At 48.8% G+C, this 5,928-nt stretch overlaps 1 long non-coding RNA gene across 1 annotated transcript in view; it reads left to right on the top strand.

The window, feature by feature from the left end:
• Window positions 1-3,642, top strand: part of LOC105000302 — a 6,595-nt gene extending 2,953 nt beyond the window's left edge. Inside the window, exons 2-3 of the long non-coding RNA XR_826716.1 lie at window positions 3,222-3,277; window positions 3,489-3,642. This is a non-coding gene — a long non-coding RNA (uncharacterized LOC105000302). The remainder of the gene's footprint in view (window positions 1-3,221; window positions 3,278-3,488) is intronic.
• Window positions 3,643-5,928: the final 2,286 nt, after the last annotated feature.

Here is a 5,928-nt window from a genome sequence, read left to right as displayed (position 1 = left end):
AAGAAAAGGCCTCCCCCTCCCGCTGTGCTGCGAGGACCAAGCCACTGGTCTACACTGACTCCAAGTGGCCTGGGAGCCTGGCTGCGCCATCAGGAATCACGCGTGTGTGTGTGTGTATGTGCATGCATCAGGAATCACGCGCGCGCGTGTGTGTGTGTGTGTGTGTATGTGCATGCACACTCCGTCGTGTCCTATTCTTTGTGACCCTATGGACTGTAGCCCGCCAGGCTCCTCCATCCACGGCATTCTCCAGGCAAGAATACTGGAGTGGGTTGCCGTTTCCTTCTGCAGGGGATCTTCCCGACTGAAGGGCAGAACCTACATCTCTTGCATCTCCTGCATTGGCAGGTGGGTTCTTCACCACTAATGCCATCCGGGAGGACCTGAGTTTAAATCTGAACTCTGCCACTATTATGGTGGATGGTGGGCCATTTACTGAACCCCTTTCTGGCTCTGTTACCTCCCGTGTAAAACGGGGTTGTCGCTGGAGTTACGTAAACAAAGGCAGGGAACTTCCGTGTTGACAGAAGAGTAATGATCATGACTAACAGTTGGGAATAGTGAAACCAGCACAACTATTCCTACCACGACCGCCAACACCATCAGGGTCATTCCCTCTGTCCTCTTATCATCCACCCACATCAAGAGCTTCCTGTGGTCCAGCCCCACTTCCTTCCAGCCTCCGCAAAGGTGGGCAGTCCTGCCTCTGGTCTATGGCTGGCCCCTCCACTCACGTGCACGCCATCTGCTCCTGACTTATTCCAAACGATTACCCCTGGACTCTCCCAACTCCTTTCTCTCCAGCATCTTCTTCTTGGTATTCACACGTGTTCAGGTTCCACTTAACTCCCCCACGTGCTTCCTTCTCTGGACTCTGCCCTCAAACCACAGTCTTTTCATGGACGGAACTGTCCCAAGACTCATCGACGCCTCCTGACCCCGCTTTCTGACTCGCCCCTCCCTCCCAGACCACTGCAATTTGTCTTCTGCCCCCAGTGCTCTGCTGAAGTGGAGCCTTCAGAAGTCTTCCTAATTGCCCTCCTCCATGCAACTCAGTCCTTCGGAAGCGTCTGGTGCTGTTGGTCCAAAGGTTCATCCTCCACTCCCTTCTTCCCAGGCATTCCTGAGTCTGCTCCTGCCCCAGTTCACATCTTTTGCTCCTGAGTCACGATCTTTAGGCCGCAGGGCCTCGTGTGCCCTCAGGGACGTCAGCTCTGCCCTCCCCCTGGGTGGTCTCACACGTGCCCTCCACAGCCAGGATTTTCCCCGGAGTCTGCCAAGTCCCCGTCTCCACCTCTGACCTCTCCTCAGCCCCAGATTCTCACATTCGGCCCCTGTTCTTCCTTTACCCCACCCATTTAGCATATCTAGTACTCAGATATCAGTCATTCTGTACGCCTTTTTTAAAAAAAAATATTGATTCTTTATTTACATGTATTTTCTTTTCATTGGAGTATAATTACTTTACCATGTTGCTAGCTTCTGCTGTATAACAAAGTGAATCAGCCATATGTACACATATACCCCCTCCGTCTAGGAGCTCCCTCACACCCTCCCATCCCACCCCCTAGGTCATCTCAGAGCACCGAGCTGAGCTCCCCCTGCTAAACAGCGGCTTCCCACTAGCTGTTTATTTACACGTGACAGTGTATCTATGTCAGTCCTAATCCCCCAGTGGATCCCACTCTCCTCTTCCCCCCTCCATCAGTTCTCTACGTCTGCATCTCTAGTCCTGCCCTGGAACTAGGCTCATCTTTATCATTTTCCTGGATTCCACATATATGCGTTAATATATGATATTTGTTTTTCTCTTTTGACTTACTTCACTCTGTATGATAGACTCTAGATCCATCCACATCTCTACAGATGACCCAATTCCCATCCTCTGTACGGCTGAGTAGTACTCCATTGTGTATATATGTAGCACACCTTCTTCATCCATTCATCTGTCTACGAACACTTAGGTTGCTTCCACGTTCTGGCTGTTGTAGATGACCCTGCATTGAACACTGGGGTGTCACCTCACACCAGTCAGAACGGCCATCATCAAAAACTCTACAATCAATCAATGCTGCAGAGAGTGTGGGGAAAACGGGGCCTTCATGCACTGCCGATGGGACTGTAAATTGCAACTGCCAGTATGGACATCAGCACAGAGCTTCTTAGCTAAAATAGAGCTACCCTATGATCCAGAGACCCCATGCCTAGGGATATCCCTGGAGAATACCGAACTCTCCTTATTTCTCATTCCTTCTCTGCTCCATCAAACCATGTCTTACTGAATCTGCCTTCAAAGTGGGTCTTTGATCCGTTTCTTTCTATCCATTCCCACAAGCTCTCTGTCTTCGGAAATTCTTATTAACTACTCAGATACTTGGAGTGGTGGCTTTTGAACTGGTCTGTCTGGGTCTAGCCTGTTTTTGTTCTACTTTCTGTCTCCCACTGACAGCAAGATGATAGAAACGTGGGGTGGCCATGTAATTTAGCGTCCAAACGGGAACACTCTAGGGCATGAAAAGGCGCTCTAGGAATAATTGCAGGACAGGACTGTCTCGGACAGACTGAGACGCAGGTTCACGCTGTGAAGATGACTTTCTGAGGATGTCACTTCCTGGTTTCAGAATCTCAGGGCCGCCAATGGTAATCACAGGTACCCTTCTCATCGCAGCGGATGGCGGATCACCATGAGCCAGCCTCCTTGGTATTTTAGTCTTGACTTTGCTCTGGGTTCTTAGGCGCCTGAGTGTTGAGCCATCGGGAACGCTTCATTGTTTCCCGAGGAGTTCTGTCCCTTCCTGTCTGTTGCCTGAGCTCTAATGGTTCTCCCTCCCAGACGCCTCTCCTGCACCACCATCCTGTCCATAAGGCTCAAATGTCACATCCTCCCGGAAGCCCTCACTAACGCTAGTGGTTAGAAAGAATTTCCCCCTCTTCTCTGTTCCAACAGCATGTCGCGTGATCATTCACAGATGCCCAAGGCTGCAGTCATCTGTGTCCAAAACCTGAAGACTGGGCACCTGGTGGGGGGCGGGCCAGGAAACCATATCCTTCCCTGTGTCCCCAGAGCTGGTAGCACCATTTCTCGTCTAAAGAGTGAAGAGGGAATGAGGTGTTCTGAGCACCTGTGCTGTGCCAGGCGTTCCCATGTGGCCCCTTGTTCTGACTTTACACCTCTGTCGATGGATCCGATTATGGCTCCCACCCCCACCCTTTCTTTTCAGAGAGCTGGGAGTGGGGAGGAACGCTGACTGCACTGGTGAGGACTGTGTGCATACAGGTGAGTGATGGAGGGCTCCAATCCCAAGAGAGGAGGGGACTCTTCAAAGCTTCCAATCACCATTCTGCATTTACATACGGGTGCCCAGCTCAGGGTCAGATTGGTCTCTCTGTAAAATTGAGCCCATTAAACAGCATCTCTTTGCCACCCATTGAGCATCGTCTGGGACACAGCAAACTCAGTGAATCTTCTGTCTCTCTCGTCCTTGCAGCCACAAGGAGGGGAGAGGAATGGAATCTCAAACTCGTTTCCAGCTCCGTCAAGTCCCCAGTCCATTTCCTGCCATCGCGAGGACTTCTCACTTTCTTTACGCCCCGCCCTAACCTCTGCTTGTCGTTCAGTTGCTTAGTCAGCCCCATGGACTGCGGCACACCAGGCTTCCCCGTCCTTCACTATCTCCCGGAGTTTGGTCAGACTCAAGTCCGTTGGGTCGGTGATGCCATTCAACCATCTCATGCTCTGTCGCCCCCTTCTCCTCCTGCCGTCTGCATGAAGGGCTAAAGTGAATGGTGCAGAAAGACCAGCATGGGAGGGGACCAAGTGATGCAGAAGAGGGGTCGCCCGTCCGCAGTGGATAAACAGGACCCTGAAGTGTGACTCCTAGCTGAATGCTTCTGAATAAAAGTTTCAGGACCACTTGATCGGCTAATGTGGGATGGGGATGCAGAAACGCTTTCCCTGGTCCTCCAGGTGGCTCAGCTATAAGGAATCCACCTGCAGTGCAGGACCTGCAGGAGACTCGGGTTTGATCCCTGGATCAGGAAGATCTCCCGGAGGAGGAAATGGCAGCCCAGTCCAGTATTTTGGCCTGGGAAATCCCGTGGACAAAAAAGCCTGGCAGGCTACAGTCCATCAGGTTGGACAAGACTGAAGAGACTCAGCACGTGTACACCCTTCTAGAAGTCTCCCCAGCCACGTTTGCTTGAAACTATAGATTTTTGGAGTCTGGTAGAAAATTAGGCCATCTCGTCTGAGGGTCATCAGAGTAAGGCCAAGGGCTAAAATGGACGCCCTGCCTAATTTATAAATAAAGATTTATTGGAACACAGGCGTGCTCACTCATTGTCCTATGGTCTATGGCTGCTTCTGCTGCGCAAGGGCAGAGGTGAGTGTGTGCCAGCAGAGACTGTACGGCCCGTGAAGTGTATGTGTTCACTATCTGGCCCTTTGAAGGAGAACTCTGCAGCCCTTGACAGTTTATTGTTTGGATTCCAGACAATATGCCACGGCAGGCTGGGACCACGCTGAACTGAACTCCTTAGCAAACAAGTATGAGGCCATGAGAGTTCTTACCCAACTTTTTTTGATTGTAAAATTATAAAGAAGAAAATAAAAGGCACCCATAATTCTATCACCTTCTAATAAGAACTGTTAATATTTTGCTGCTTTTGCATCTGGTCTTTTTCTATTTACATATAAAAATATATGTAATTTTGTCATTAAAAGCCCACTGTTTTTAGGTTTTCTATCCGGTTGTACGTGCTTGCGTTTCCTGTTTTATGGTGATCACCTTGCTTCTCCTTGAATGGTTCTCATGGACATGACCTTGCTTAGCTTTTTAGTAGGTGTCTCAGCACCAATGAACTAACTTCTAGGCAGTTTCTAGTTGTTCATAAATCAAAATATTGTGCCCTGGAGCAAATTCCACTGAGCAGAAAGCTTTGTCTGGGTCTTGATGATTTCCTTGAGATAGATTCCCAGAAGTGGAATTGCTGGGTTAAAGGGTAAGGACAATTTTCAGGGTCTTGATAACATATTGCCAAATTGCTTTCCAGAAAGATTGTACCAATTTATGCTCCCACCAGCAAAGTACGAAATTGCCCCCTTACCCTCCTCTCACCAGCATTGAGTACTATCATTAAAAAGAGTTACCAAATTGATATGCAAAAATTGCATTTTGTTGTTTTGATTTGGATCCCTTTGATTACTGGTGAGGTTAAACATTTTTTTCATATGTTAAACACTTCTTCATATGTTTATGGCCAAGGGGAATCTTAATAATGGTCTTCAAGTGTGCAAAGGGGTTATTTAGTAGATTGGGACCAGCTGTTCTAGGGAAGAAATGAGAAATGTTGAAACTTCAGCAGGAAAGCACTCGGTTGAAGGTCTTTAGATGGAGAATGATCCTAAGAGTGGTCAGAGGCCGCTCGGAGCCCCTTTCCTCAGGGTGCAAAGAGAGCAGGGCAGTGAGGGAGGCAGGGACACAGAGAACAGACTCAGTGGACTCGGTGGGGGAAGGAGAGGGCGGCGCTAATGGAGAGAGGAGCATGGAAAAATATACATCGCCATACGTAAAATAAATAGCCAGTGGGGATTTGCTGTATGATGCGGGGAGCTCAAACCCTGTGCTCTGTGATAAACTAGAGGGGTGGGATGGGAAGGAAGGTGGGAGGGAGGTTCGAGAGGGACAGGACTCATGTATGTCTGTGGCTGATTTGTGTTGGTATATGGCAGAAACTAACACAGTATTGTAAAGTAATTATATTCCAATTAAAAATTTTTTTAAAATTTAAAAAGGAAAATGGCTACAAGTTGTTGGGTGTTTATAAGTGCTGAAAACACTGCTGATGTTGGCAGATGTTTGCGTTTAGATGTTCACAAAAGCTCTGTGAGAACCACGGGGCTTAAATGTAATTTACTATTAATTTTCC

The sequence above is a fragment of the Bison bison genome, unplaced genomic scaffold (assembly GCF_000754665.1).
Source record: "Bison bison bison isolate TAMUID 2011002044 unplaced genomic scaffold, Bison_UMD1.0 scf7180017864371, whole genome shotgun sequence".
NCBI lineage: Eukaryota > Metazoa > Chordata > Mammalia > Artiodactyla > Bovidae > Bison > Bison bison.
Note: the sequence above shows the minus strand (reverse complement) of the source record. Positions and strands in the feature narration are given on the sequence as shown.